The following is a 16,436-nucleotide window of genomic DNA, read 5'->3' on the forward strand; positions in this document are numbered from 1 at the left end:
CAGGTTGGGTGACTAGAGAAGTGTGTTTCAAAGTGTTCAGCCTTGTTAATGGGTAAGTACAAGCTGGAGGATTCCCACATGCAGGGGAAGCCAGCAGCTGTTTCAGCTGTGATTTACAATGCAAGCAAGGAAACAACTTCGTTGTTCTTTTTTCCTGACAGCTAACATGGCCACCCAACAACCATAAAATATTAGCTCCAAAAAGAATAAATTAAAAATATCAATAAAAATTATTAGCTCCATTTGGGTTATAATTCTCTTGACAATATGACTAAGTAGTGTGACTCCCAACATAAATGACAACACAATATTTTTCTTGAATTTTTTTATTGAAGCCAGTGTTTGACTTTTCCTCACAACCAGGGAGGTGTTAGCCTGTTCTATGTGTACAGGCTTAGTTCTCTGATATATATCTCTGATATACACTCTGATGGTTTCATTCAGGTATGACTTGCCTGTTGGGAGGATGTTGCTATGAAGATTTGTGACCAGAGCATTTGTTGTGGATACTGCTACTAAATCATCCTCCATGATTCCACTCAGTCAGTTCTCCCATGTGTGGACTATAGAAGTGACTATGTGACAGACAATATGGTAAGTTCCATGGCATGTGCTCATCGGAGAACTCTTTCCAAGATAAATCAATGTTGAGTGTTAATATAATAACATATACTGCTCTACATGCTTTAAAAAAACTCTGTAATTATAATGTGGAATGGGTAATTTTTTCTTTGTTTTCATTGTTGCACTCTACTGGCACTCGAGAACCAAAACCTTACTATATGCTATGTTAAAGCATCTCCTGTATTGAAGGACTAGAAATTGCATTGTTGTTGGAAGATTTCAGTCTATAAATCTATGTACACTTAGCTAGACTCTTTTTGAAAATATCCCTTTTATGTACATGTCAACATGACAGAAACTAATATTACTTTTTGCCTATTATATAATATCAGATAGTAAATGATTAAAGTCAATTGGTGCAAATATCCATATTTTACTTTATTGTTATTATTATTTTTACTATTAATGTTTATTTTTGACTGTCTAACATGTACCAACTGCATTTACTGACACTCTGGTGCAATGCTAACACAATAATATTTTAAAAGCCTTTTGTGGATATAATTTCATGTGCAGTTGTGATTAGAATAAAATTTCCTATAATATTATGCCATTATGCTATACCTTGGACTCTCTCTAGGTCTACTCTCTCTACTTTCTGCCTATTTCTCTCTCTTTTAAAATTCTAGTCTCCCTTATTTGTTTACCTGAAAGACCTGAATTGATACAGATATTGATATTTATTCAGTAAAGAAAGAAAAGGAAACGAAGGAAAGAACATAAGATATTTGGAACATGCTTGGTGGAAGGGCCAATGACAGCTCAGTGAGTAATGTTACTTTCTAAAACTCTTGAATTCTGTTATTGGAAATTATGAATGGTGAAAGGAAAGAACTGAGTCCACAAAATTGTCTTCTGACCACCACAGAAGCACTATAAGTAAACATATATAAACACATCATATATACCCACCCATAGCATCATCATCACCTATTAATAATAACAATAACATTCAGGAACTATAAATAAAAGAAAGAAAATTTTTAAATTTTACCTGTCTTCAAGAAAAGTTAAAATTATTCATGCATATTTGTAATAGCTATCTTAGTGACTATTGCTGGTTGATTCTGTGTATGAGAACAAGAATTGCAGGAGAAGGTCTACAGACAGCCTCTGTCTAGCCTTTTTGACAGCCTGACAAGCTATTGCAAAATCCTAGACTCAAATTTGGAGATAAAACTTCAAATTTAAAATAACAGTATTTTTAACCCCATGGGAAAAATGTGTCTCAAATGGCTCATGACCACAGGGATATCACATAGCTGTATTATCCTTTACATTACTGTTTTTAAAGTTCTTGTGTACATCTCTAAAGGATCACGGAAGGAAATAATCCATATGGGTTGTTTCAGCTGTGATGATTTTGGAGGGAACCAGGGTAATCTTACCACATAAAGACACTATTCACCATGTAAAAATCCACGGGAATGTCTTTAAAATGTATAAATCGAACGCATTGTGCTGCTGACCCCCTTTGGGAGAATTCTATCCAATATTTCCTTATAGTGCTTGTCTTGTTTCTCTTTGCTTTGCTAAAATAAATTCTCCTTAAATTGCTGGTGTTGTAAATTTCTTTGTATGTGTCTTGTGAATTTCTTTTGGAAATGTAAAATTCTATACCTATTATGAAACACAACTTTGTAGTTCCTCAGAGGATGCACATGTACTGACCACTGACACAAAAATATTGCTCTTGTGTACATGTAAAATAAAGCAACATTATGACCACTAAATTCTTGATTCAAATATTCATAGCAGTGTTTTTAATCTGATAAGTGAAAAATAGGAATATATCTAATGTCTGTTGGTTGCCAATGGATGAACAACATATGGAAAATACAAACTATGAAGTAGAAATATAGTGCAATAGATAAATCTTGTCATCATTATGCCTAAAATGGAAGCCAAAACATGGCCATGTAGCATGAATCCACTGTGTAATACAATTAATCTATCAGGGAAACAAATAAATTAATGGTGGTTAGGAACTGTTTCAGGTGTAGAAAAGGATAATGAATTATGGCTAATGAATACAGGTGTATGTTATGTATGAATAAAACATTGTAAAGCTGAGTGACAATGAGAGTTGTAAAGTTTGCATATATTGTAAAATCCATTATAACTTTAAATCTCATGAGTGTTTGCCATGTTGAAGGAGAAACAGCAGCATCGTACGGGAAGCAGAGAAACACCAGAAACGATAAGAGAGATGATTCTGGAAGGTATTTGCACGACGTTGAAAGTTTATTTCCCTTAATTTAATAATGATTATAGAATCCCCTAAGGGTTTTGATATAACAATTCATATCTAATTTTTATACTTAAGAAGATTTGAAAATGAAACATACATGAATAATAGAAGGTGTATTAAAACATCATTGCAATAATCTTAAGCAGATAGAATGGTAGTTTGCTGGTAATAAAATGTAGAAATATTTTGGAGGCCAGATCTTTGTGAATCATTACAAATAATATGGTTTGAGCAAAAGGTGACAGTTGCTACTAATAGAAGCAGAAAGGTATATCATTAAACAGTTTTATCTTGAGATTACAATGTTTTGTATAATAATTAACAACCAGATGCTTAGCTAAGAAGAATTATACAATTATACACATGATCAAATACATTCTACAAGGACAGAATTATTCTGATATCAAAGTGAAATAAATAAACAATAAGTGGGTCAACTACATACAGCTTCATATCTGAGAGATGCAAACTCCTCAATAAAATACCAGGCAACCAAATCCAACAGAATCTGTAAATATTTCTCACTGTGTTGAACTAACATTCATTTCAGGGGTATAAAGATGATTCAGCATCAACACATAAACAAATTGGATGCTTCACGCCAACACAGTGAAGAAAACAAAGCATTCCATATCAGTGGGTGTAGAAAAAGCACTTGATTGAAGTCAATGTTGTTTATTCACAAAAATACTAAGCATGTGGCATATAGAAGGACAAAATCAACAGAACAAATGTTATACATAATAAGTCAATAGTAAATATACTACTAAACAGATGAGTACCAAAAGTTTTCACTCTGACTTCTACAAGAATGCACAGTGCTCACTTTCAACACTTAACTTCATCAGAGTAGTAGTTGTGCAATGAATGGAGTATTTAAGAGAAAGATTTAAGGCAACCTAAGATAAGTGGAGAATATCACATTGTATTTGTTTCAGATGGTATACATAAGTGTATAGGATATGCAGATATAGAAGTGAAAATATATTCATCTAACAGCAGTGATAATATAAATACTTCTTATATATTCCCCAATGATTCCACTAGAAAACTAATAAAGCTTATGAAAAATTGAGCATTTGAAAATCAAAACGAAACCATAAAAGAATGGCTAGCAAAGATTTATGCTAATAATTATGAGAAAATAATTAAATTGGTAATTGGCATAATAATAATATTAATAATAATAATAATATTATTATGCCAAGGCACTGAAAAGTCCTACAATGAAAACTAAAATTTTGATGAAAACAAGTCAACAATAAAAGTGTGAAATATATCTTATCTTTATAGAATAGAAGCTCTAAAATTATTAAATTGTTATGCTCTCAAAGCAGACTCTAGGAATGACACAAATTTGCCAATGATGAGCCTATGTGTGTGTGTGTTTCATTGTGTGTGTGTGTGTGTGTGTGTGTGTGTGTGTGTGTGTAGAACAACAAAAATAAAGCAAAACAATCACACAAAACACATACAGTAAGGTGCATTGTGAGACTAACATGCTGCCTACTGTGCTAATTAGGCAAGTGTACCTTGCATTATGATACTTGATCTTAAAGTATAATTCCAAGCTGTACTAATCCAAACAGCTTGCTACTCACATAAAAACAAGATATTTCCATGATAAAAGAGCATGGGGGAAGGAAAGGAAAGCCACATATATATTGCCAAATTATTTCAACAATTTGCTAAGTACAATAACTAGACGTATGACAACCTTTTCAATTAAATTGCTGGTAAAAAAATTAGTACATGCTTGAAGAGAAGTAAACCTAAGTTGCCATTCTGCATCTGTTAAATGGAATAATAAAAATTAGCAAAGAATTTTAAATGTTACCTGTCAGTGTGAGGCAAAGTCTCAATATATTAAACTTTTTGAAGAGCAAGAAATCAAAAGTAAAGGAACCCAAAGCAAAAAAGATGCTGCAGTGTTTTACCAAGCCAAAAACAAAATGCACTGCACAGAAAAGTAGATAATCCCAGGAAAAGGAGATGTTCATAACTTATACAATGTGGGAATTCATACACATGCTATTCCTCTAACATGTATGTATATATACAGGACAGGCAAAATCCAAGTGGTATTTAAAAAAAAGTAAATAAACTAGAAAAAATGGTTTTACATTGACAAGATATCTATACAGACATGTCTCTTATTTTCTTTTTATTGATATTGTGTCTTTTAAAACTATATAAAATTATTTTTAGTTTTGAATTTACATAATTACATCATTTTGCCCTCCCCATTCTTCCTTCCAAAACACCACATACACCCATCGTAGTTCTCTTCATGACCTGCTCTTTTATTAATTGTTATTTCATAATGCATCCAAAAAGTAGCAAGTACATGAAAAGAAGTGCAATGTTACTAGTCACAAATAAGACTCAAGTAACAACCATGAGCTATCACTTCCTTCCCAGAAAGAACATAAAAAGATATTATCAAACAACGAAAGGCAACTGCACAAAGCATAGCACACCTGCTATCCCAGCAATTAAGAGGCTGAGACAGAGGATCAGGTGTGTGAGACTGTAGTGGCTACATAATGAGACATTTTATACACATAAAATAATAGTAAAAAGGAAAGAAAAAGAAAGAAACGAAAATTTGAAAAAGTGTGGATGAGGAAGTAGGGATATGTGATCTCCGGCATATTGTTAGAGAGAAAGTAAATTAGTGCACTCATTACAGAGAACCATATGGAGGTACCTCAAAAATGAGAAGTGTAGCTACTCTATTACCTGGCAATTTCACTGCCTGCTGGATATATAATCAAGAAAGTCAGTACGTTGTAAGACACCTGCCCTCAGACATAAAGGCATCATTATTCAAAGTATTCAAAAAAGGGAAATCATTTAAAATTTCATAAACTGATGATCTAGGAAAATCCAGTGGACATTCACAAAAGAATACTGTTTAGTCACAGAAATGAATGGATCCAGTCACTTGCAACAACAGGCACTGAGCTATGGGATACTTGCCTAAAGCCAGACATAGACAGACACTTGTTTCACTTTCTTACTCCTCTGTGGTTCACCAGGAACACCAATTTCCTGAAAGTTGAAGGTATTCTATGGTTTTCAGAAGCCGGAGCTGTATGCTGAAGGCTGATTGATGGACACTAAGTCTCAGGGTCAAGATTTGCTGCTGTTCTATTGCACAGTGGATCAGCAACCACCCAATGCACTGTGCATTTCAAAATGCTAGAGAGGAGATTTGAAAAGAAGTTTTTTGTTTGTTTGTTTGTCTGTTTGTTTTTAACCAAAAAAGAGGGTTGTTAATACATGGAGATATGCCTGCCGAAAGAACTTGGATACACACACACACACACACACACACACACACACACACACACACACACACACACACACACGGTGTAATGTAAAATAAACCTGAAATTTGTAATAATTTTATTTGTGAACATGGTACATATGGAAGCGATGGGACAACATGGGGCCTTTCTCTATATCTGTCATATCTGCTCTGGGAAGTGAACCAGGCTATCAAGATTGATGGAAGAATATTCATATTCTAAGCCATCTCATTAATTCTAAATGCAGAAATATGATTAGAATTTGACTTAATCCATGAGGATTAAGTCAGAGAGAGGAATGAAACAAAATTCATGAACAAGTGAAAAGAACAAACAGCAAATAGAAGACAGAAAGGGGTCTTTTTTTCATTAACATAGAAAATAATGTAGAAAATAAGGTCATAGCTGAAATAGGATATTTACTCCAGAAATATTTTTCTAACAATATTTTGAATCTAAAACATGTCCAATGCCAAATAGTAAGTCATGAAAACACATATACAAGTAACATTTTTTGGACCACTCAGAGTATTTTTAGGAATATATGTATAGATATAGATACATATATAAAGATACATATATAGATACATGCAATAGCAATTGGTGGGAAAAAAAGACAACAAGGCCTGGGGTTGGTGGCGCATGCCTTTAGTCCCAGCTCTCAGGAGGCAGAGGCAGGTGGATCTCTGTGAGTTCGAGACCAGCCTGGTCTACAAGAGATAGTTCCAGGACAGGCTCCAAAGCCACAGAGAAACCCTGTCTTAGTAAACCAAAGAGAGAGAGGGAGATAGAGAGAGAGAGAGAAGAAGAGAGAGAGAGAGAGAGAGGAGAGAGAGAGAGACAGAGACCATGAATCTGAAAAAGAATGTATGGGAAGTCTTGTAGGGGGTGAAGATATGGCAGAAATGTAATTATTTTATAATGTCAAAAAATAAATTAAAACAACTTCAAGCAAAAATAAATGTACAGTGTAACAAATAACTGAAGGTTATACTGTACTATAAACTATCAACACTGAAAATGGAAATGGAAAAGAAAATATAAATGGAGAGGTAGGCATGGAAATGGAGGAATGATGATCTTAAGGAATTAAGGGTAAATTATAGAGTATGATCCATTATTAGCAGTATCAGTCTTGAATATCAGCTTATGCATGGGAGAGGCAGTATGTGTATGAATATCCATGTGTATACATGTACATGATATTATCCTCACATTTCTGTGTCTACAGGACAATTTGATTATGAAGTGAAGAAGATAAATTAAGATAAGAGGCAAGAGTGAAGGCAAAAGTTGTCTGAAGAAGATGAATTGTTTATAAAATATACTTTGATTTGAACATAGCATTAAGAACATATCAAATTTAGTGACTTAAAATAATACAATTTAGGTGGCACAAGACACATTTCTGAATAGGTGTCTTCCTTCTTAATTCACATAGAGCGGAATTCTATGCCAGGCAGTCTATAAAGGTTTCTTGACATGAAGACTGTGTGCAGACATGAATATAAAGATTAGCCTCCAGCATTATGATGAATAAAGTATACAGTGATATTTTAAAAGGGTGAAAGATTATATACAGCATGGAGTGCTGTTGTGTTTGGTTTAAAAATGTTTTAGCAATAGGATTTCTGAGTAATGATTCCTGAGTTATGTGAGAAATTGGGATTGCACAAGTCTCTCAGCCAATGAAAACATCATTATCAAAGAGGCAATAGGAATCAACCTCCCTCAAAAAATCCTGAGGGAAAAAGGACAGAAGGAGAATGAACAGAGATGGTCGACACGCATACGTAATCAATCTCAGTACTGAAAACATGTAGGCATGAAGGAAACCAGGGTATTAATACTTGAGATGGAAATTCTTATAGTGAAATGAGATATTTTTAGAGACTAAAGGGGTGATCAAAAAGCAGCAGTGATGGGTAAGAAGGACCCCTTCCATACTCCCAGATGCAGGATCAAGCAAGATGGTGGATGTGGAGACAAGGACGCTATAAACAAACAAAACACAAAACAGGATTTCAATTGCATTATATAGAAATATGAAAATCAATTGCACAGAGAAGTAGAAGAATCTACTCATTTTCTTTTGCTTTGCATTTTTATATCACTGCTGTGTTCCATAGGTAGACTGACAATTTCAAGGCTATCCAATTTTAACAACATTCTATTTCCTTTTGAGCTTAAAAACTTCACTTGACATTCAACCTTTGTCTAAATTGCCTCCTCAAGATATGGAAGGCTTAATCATGAATTTTCTTATTGTTCTATGTAGACTGTTCATCTATCAACAAGTTAGCTCTTAAGGGTCTAGTGTGTTTCTGGTTTTCTTCTGGATGTTTAAACATTTATTTATGTTAATATTCAACATGTTAAATAAATTTCATAACATTATTATGTTGTGGTTTTTATAATGTTAATTTTGCTCATTTGAAAGCACTTCTTGTAACATTCCCATTCTCATACAATTAAATTTTACTGTGTGTGTATTTTGTGTGTGTGATATTTATTTATAATTTTGAGAATCTGCTGACTCTAAGAGAAAGTAAGTCAAAGATTAAAATTTATTTCAATTTTCTGTACTTGTAAGTTTCTAGCCATTGTTAATCACTTTTATTGAATTAGTTTTATTCATAGTCGTTTAATAATGTAGTGTTTAGAATAGTCAATGTGTCAAAACTATCATTTTATACTACATTGATAGACATTCTGTAATAGTTAAAAATTAGAGATGCAAAAGGAAATGTCAAAATTACCACTTTAAAATCCTCAAAAATATTTTGATGATATTTCTTCTGTAATAATATATCCATTCTAGTTTTTAAATGTCTGAAAATGCTCACATTGAAACTCAAAAGCACTTTTGAGTAGATATTTCAATTAAAGATGTGTTTTAACTTTTAATAGGTAATATTTTCACATTTTTCTTCAAAATTTGTACTTAAATCGTTTGAGAGAATACACTTACACTTCAAAATACTAAGAAAACTGACACAGCATAGAAATTATTTGAAAAAATCAGTGGGGAGAGAGAGAAAGAGAGTGAGGGAAATGAGGAAGGGAGAGAAGGGGGAACACCAAGGAGGAGCAGCAGAGAGAGAGAGAGAGAGAGAGAGAGAGAGAGAGAGAGAGAGAGAGAGAGAGAGAGAGAGAGACTCTTTCAGTGCATCTACATCCAGGCAACAATCCTTTGAGTTTATGAAATGTGAAATATGACTGCTCTGCTATGAATACGTCATCTGCTAGGAACTGACAAGCGCCTCCTTGCTCCTATGAATCTGCTTTGTGAACTAAATTCTACTCAGGTTTTCTATATCAAATTACAATTTATAACTTAATGTTTACTGTTATCCAAACCACTCTAGATTTACATACAATCTATATTTCATTGTTACTTCCTTCTTGTTGAAACTTTAATCCCTTGAACATTACTAATCCTTTTTGTTTGAAATTTATTTCTACTATATAAAAAGCCATCATTTGTCTAAATACTTAGATACATTGTACTAATAGAGAAGCACAAATACTATGTGGAATGAGTGAATAAAAAGGAGGTTGCTATTGCTACCTCTGAAGATAATTTAGCACCAGTAAGCCACTTACCTTGTCTTTGACTCAATCTACAGATGTGAAGGAAAATAATAGAAGAATCATTCAGTTTTCCTGTTTTTTAAAGATAGTCTTTATGAAAGATATTTAAATTCCATGGATACAGTGAATAAGCAACAGAAACATATCATGTTTTACTCTAGTTATATGTTTATGAAGTACAGTTGAAAATTCAGTTCACATGCCAGTCAATGTAACACCAATGAACAAACAGTCACTCTCAGTGGTGACCCCTGACAGGTTATGGAGATGAACACTCAAAAATTTCTTATTCTCTGAACATTGATCACTTGTGTATCTCTGTATTACCACCTACTACAAAAAGAAGCTTTTCTGGTGAGAATTGAGAGATATACTAATCTGTGGATATAATATAAGAAATTTGGAGGCAGTATACTGATATGTTCAATCTTGGAAGCAAGGTCAGAGGTAATTTATATATTTACTGAAACAGTACTAGTGTTTCACATGAATTGACAGAGGCTGTGATTACAATCATAAGAGTTGCACAAGATCAAGCATGCAAAAAATCCTACATGAATGAGGAAGGGACTCATGAAGCCCTACCCATAAATGAGATACTATTGATAAATGATAACTGATTGGAGGAGGATGACTATTTTATTTAGAGACCTGTTCCCTGAGGGGTACTTATGCTACAATAGGTATCCTACAACCATGGACAGTTATAATCTGTGCTAGGATGACTCCATTAACAGAACAAGCACATGATGTTAGAAGAGATATATCCAGGGAACATTAGGAAAGGAATTGGAATTGGTTGGGGGGTGGAATTAGAGAGTGGGTTTGATCAGAAACCATTGTATGTATGTGAGAAATTCTCAGACAAAAGCATGGTTTTATATATATTTAAAAATCATGTGTCTTATACACTTGATTCGTTTGACTTCATGCCAGTGTCTTGCAATCAGCCTTAGAAGTGAAAGTGTACATTTTAATTTGAAATTGATAGATAACACTAGGGAATCACTATTGCTTGTGTTCACTGGGAAGATTTGGTAGAAGATAAATGCAGTTTGTACTGGAGAAGGAAGGAAAAGAATATGACTACAACATGAAACATACTGAAAAGGAAAAATGTGAAAAAATACCAGTAAAATTCACAACTTCTTTTAATTGCATCGAAAGAATTATAAACCAGGAACTTGCATAAGCAGTTAGAATAACAATATTTTATTTTTATTTAATTATTTAATTACTACTCATATTTACATATCCATGCCCCCCATTCCCTCACCCTCCCATCCTCCCATGTTCCCCATCAACCTCCCCCCAACGCATCCCCCAACTCCTCCCCAGGGATAGTGAGGCTTTCCACAAGGGACCTTCAAAATCTTTCATATCCTTAAGGGAGGACCTAGGCCTTCCTTGCTGTATCCGGGCTACAATAGTATCACTGCATAGGGAATGGACTCCCAAAGTCCATTTGTAATCACAGCCTCTGTCAGTTCATGTGAAACACTAGTACTGGCTCCACTGTTAGGTGTCCCAGAGCCTGTCTTGGCCTCTTAGCTGGCACCCACCTTCAGAGGGCTTGGTTCGGTCCAATAATGTTTCTCCAGCTTTATGACTGGGGTCTCCATGCTATCACTAGGTTAAGTTAACTGTTTCTGCAGGTTTCTGCAGCACTATCTTGGCTCCTTTGCTCACCCTCCTCCCTCTCCGCAATTGGATTCCAGGAGTATGGTTTAGTGCTTAGCTGTGGGTTTTGTTTCTGCTTTGAAGAGCTACTGAATGAAGGTATTAGGAATGGTAACCAAGGTAGGCACCAATCTTATTATAGGGGAAGGGTATAAATGGCATTTTTTCCAAGACTGCTTCGATTCTTATTTGGGGTCATCACTGTGTATCCTCTAACATTTCCCATGTGCTAGACCTCTCTCCATACCTATATTGTCTCCTTCTATCAAGGCATCTCCAAATTTGTACAACCACTTTGGAAACAGCCTGGTGGTTTCTCAGGATGGGAATTAGTCTACCTCAAGATTCAGTAATTCCTCTCTTGGGCATATACCAAAAGAATGTACATTCATACAATAAGGATATATGTTCAACTATGTTCAAAGCAGCATTATTTGTATTAGGCAGAACCTGGAAGCAACCTATATGCCCCTCAACTGAAGGATGGATACAGAAAATGTGATACATTTACACAATGGAGTACTACTCAGCCAAAAACAATAATGGAATCTTGAAAGTCAATTCACACGCAAATGGATGGTACTAGAAGAAACCATCTGGGGTGTGGCAACCCAATCACAAAAATATAAACATGGTATGTACTCACTCATATATGATTTTTAGACATAGAGCAAAGGATTACCAGTCTACAATCCACACTGCCAGAGAAGCTACTGAAAAAGTAGGACCCCAACAGAAGATTGCATAGTCCCTAGAAGAAGGGGATGGGGACAAGAACCCCTGAACATAGTGGAAGCATGGGGCAGGAGTGGAGAGGAAGGAGGTAGGAAGGGAAGAAGGGGAAGGGAGAGGCGAACAAGAGGACTGAGACAGGGGAGGAATAGAGAATAACAATATTTTAACAGATGGAAATATGTCTGTATTAATATCACAAATAAGTTTAAATATGAAAATGAATCATCTCATTTTGCTGTGCTAGAAGTAGAACACAAGTCCTAACTATGGGCAAGCACTATCTCTGGTCCACATACCATTGCATTAAATGGGTCTGCATTAACTAGTTTGGGTTATCTCTGAGGTAAAAGAGGTATAAATTTTCATTTGTATTATCAAAAGGTATGGTCAAAATGATGTGCAAAATTTTGCCTATCCCTATATCTGCTTAATTCATATTTTATCACCTAACTGTATTAGCACTATATGATAACATAAATAGAGTACCACAAAAAGCACTGCTAAAGCTGGTCACGAAGTTCAGTTTGGGGCAGAAGAGAAAAAGGATCTGAATACTATGTTGGAAAAGGTATTATATATGTCCTAGAGAACATTTTGTAACACCAGACCCTTGAAAAGATACATACACAGTAAAGGTGAAAGTTGAATATTCCTGACTTGTCTGAGTCATACATGACTTAAGAACTGGCATTCGGAAAATTTAAGGATTTATTCTGACTCGGCCGGGGGTGGGGAGGGGATCCCTATGGGTTATTAGAATGATCTATTTTAACACTGAATGACTGTGAAAGACATTTTATAGGATTCCACTGGAATCTGAAACTAAATTCCTTGCTGATGTACAAATTCAGAATCAAGTTTGCATGCTAATCACTCTCTGTCCCCCATACAGCATGCATAATGAAAGATGATTGCACAGTAACTTCTAACGCAGCTGGGCGGTGTTCTCTGAATAAGATTTTGTGCTCTTCTCATTTCAAAATAGCGTTTATTTCCATGACATCTCAGATAGAACAGACGGTCTCAGAAGTTAAATTTGACCATGAATACTACATTAGCTTTCATGTTACGAGGAAAGGGAGATCATAAACAAGAACTTCCCTTTAAAATGTCTCCTTCATTTTGATTTTATACCATATGTGTATGTTTCCATTTGGTGAAGAAAGTATTTGGCAAATATGGTTGATTCTGTTTTATAACTCAATATTGCTTCATTTTATTTCTGACCATTCAGATTCAAACAGGCATTCATCTCAAGATTCATTAGTATGCATTAGTATGATATTATCAGTACAAAAGGAAAGGAAAAGTGTTCTTGCTCTTTTCCATCTAGAGGCTCACTATCAGCAGATGTTCTCTTCTTCAGAGGCTAAGAGAATTAGCATTTTTGTAGGAGGTATACATAGAACTGAAATATCATCTAGTCATTGGAATATAAGACCCTCACATAACAGTGAGCTAGGAGAAGACAAAATGTGAAATGTTCATGTCACTCACAATTGTCTAACACACATTCTTAACACCAAATTCACAGAACCAGTGCCTGAAAGCTCTTTAGCATAGAGAGATGCTGGTTTAACTTATCTTGCCAACCATGAGAATGACAAGGATGAAGTAAGAAACAATTATACAATGTTTGAGAAATTTCAAAATAAAGTGAATATTTAAAAAATACTATATAAATCTCATTAGTTTGTTAACAATTTAAAATTTAATTTTGCCTCAATAATTAAATTCTATTGCACAGGTGCTCCTGAGGCAATATTGTTTTTAGCTAATTTTTTTGCCATAAAGACTTCATCAGTGTAAGAGATGAGGGACATCTGGAAGGAACAGTAGGAATCTAAGACCCTGGCTGGGAGCATTATAATCTCCCACATGACTGTCATTTGACAAGTTACTGAGACTCAATCAGCCACAACATTGCATGTTTTAAAATCTAACAGAATTATGTGTATGCACATCATAAAGAGAGCAATTCTGAAGAATCTAAATGCAAAGTCAGTTATGCCTCAAAGTGCCCACAAGTGTGCTTGACTTACATGTCTGAATCAAATGTTATTTGTGCTGTTTCAATGAGTGCCAACATTACAGAAATGAATTAAGATTAAAATTTGGGAGCTTACAATTAATAAATAGATGAATATTAACAAAGAGGAATCTAAAATAAAGCATTTCTATGTTCATTCAGAAGATTCTTGTGCAGTCATTCTAAAACAGCAAGCAATTGTGATTCTTAAAAAAAAAAAAAAACTGACTGTCCCTCTGCATAGTTCTCCCTGATTCCCAAACTAGAGAAAATTATGGAGCAGGAGAACAAAATTATTTTATTCCACACCTGCATTTGTATCTTAATAGAAATTATGTGAATACCAATTAACTTCAGAATTGTATACAATAAGCTCTCCACCAATATTAACCACAGTTTGTTCTTCTTAGGAAGTGATGAATAAACCAGTTGTTCCATATGTACTGTCTAAATTATGCAACATTACTTAAGCTTCAAACAAAACAATATTAAATACTTCTGAAAACCAATTCTCATTCCATGTATGATCTCTACATTTTACAATACTCTATCAAATTATCTTTAAGTATATAACTAACATTGAATATGTGATTGTTTTAACTGTTCTTCTTGTGCCCATCAGCCATATGTGAACACTCATTTATTTTTATTTTATTTATTCTTCTCTCATAAAATGCATTCCAATTATAACCTCCCCTCCATTCATTTCACTAATCCCAACTCCAAGTCCCTTCTTCCCCAGATCCACTGCTCTTCAATATCCTTTTTAAAAACGCAGGCCTCCCAGTGATATCAACTGAACTCTGAATACCAATATGCAGTGAGAGTAGACATAAACACTCATATTAGGACTGGATGAAGCAATCCAGCAGGAGAATATATGGCCCACTAGCAGCCCAAAGAGTCAGAAACGCCCTCCATAACCATTCCTCGGAATCCAACAAAAACCTCAAACTAAAGAAACACGGCCTATATGAAGAGGATCTGATGAAGAACCATTTAGTCTCTTTGGTTACCACTTCAGTCGCTGTGAGCCCCAAAGGCCCTGATTATTTGATTCTGTAGGCTGTGTACTCCTGATACTCTACACTTCTCTGGTCCCTCCAATAATTCCTCCCTTCTTCTAAGGAGTTCAACTAGCTTTCACTAATGATTGGGTATGAGACTCTGTCCCTGCTCCCAACACCTACTACATGAAACCACTCTGATGATAATGGGCTAGGAACTTATCCTATGATTTCAACACAATATTATGATGGATCATTTCATTCAGTTTGCTTGCTTGTTTCATCAGTCCTGATTGGTTCTATCCTAGGTCTCAAAGCCATCCAGGTTCTGGATCCTGGCCATTTAAGCAGTTTCATGCATGGACTTCCTCTTCTGGTGTGGGTATCAGGTTAGATCAGTCATTGGTTGTGCATTACCACAGGCTCCAAGCTACCATTGCCTCAGCACTTCTTGCAGGCAGTGCATCAAATATTTTGTTTTTGGATTGGTATCCCAGTCCCATAAAATGGGAGTCTAGCCTAGTTATAGAAGATGGCTTGTTCAGGCTCCATATACTCTGTGAGTAGGAGTCCTTACTAGAGTCACCCTCATAAATTCAGTGATGTTTCTACCACTCTAGGTTTCATTATTGTCCCTTAAATGTCCGCTTATAATCATATATACCCATAGTCTTTTCTCTTAGTCCTTCACTATACCACCTGATATTTAGTGTTAGTATCCTCACCTAACCTCAGCCTACCTACAAAATTGATTCTATTTCCCCTTCTCAGGGAGATCTAAGCATTCCCTCTTACACTGTTCTTTTGAATACCATCTATCAATCTGTAGATTGTAGTATGATTATCCTTTACTTATCAGTTAATTGTCTTTCTGGGTATGAGTTGCTTTGCTCAGCAAGATTATTTTCTTAATTCTATCAATTTGTTTGCAATTTCATGATGTCATTTCTTTTCAACAGCTCAGCAATACTCCATTGTGTAAATGTAGTACATTTTCTTCATCAATTCTTGAGTTGAGTGATATCTGGGTTGTTTTTATCTTTCTGACTGTTATGAATGAAGCCACTATGAATATAATTGAACAAGTGTATTTATGGTAGGATCAGCATCTTTTGGGTATATGCTCAGCAGTGGATCTTAACTTAGATTGATTCCTACTTTTCTGAGGAACAGACATACTGATTTGCATAGTGACTATAAAA

General features: G+C 34.9%; 1 long non-coding RNA gene across 1 annotated transcript; it reads left to right on the forward strand.

Moving 5' to 3' along the window:
* Positions 1-450: 450 nt before the first annotated feature.
* LOC103162109 lies at positions 451-8,626 on the forward strand. Its single transcript, XR_003480343.2, has 3 exons — positions 451-594; positions 2,780-2,846; positions 7,421-8,626. It is a non-coding gene; the product is annotated as an uncharacterized LOC103162109 (long non-coding RNA).
* The last annotated feature ends 7,810 nt before the right edge of the window (positions 8,627-16,436 follow it).

The sequence above is a fragment of the Cricetulus griseus genome, assembly GCF_003668045.3.
Source record: "Cricetulus griseus strain 17A/GY chromosome 1 unlocalized genomic scaffold, alternate assembly CriGri-PICRH-1.0 chr1_0, whole genome shotgun sequence".
NCBI lineage: Eukaryota > Metazoa > Chordata > Mammalia > Rodentia > Cricetidae > Cricetulus > Cricetulus griseus.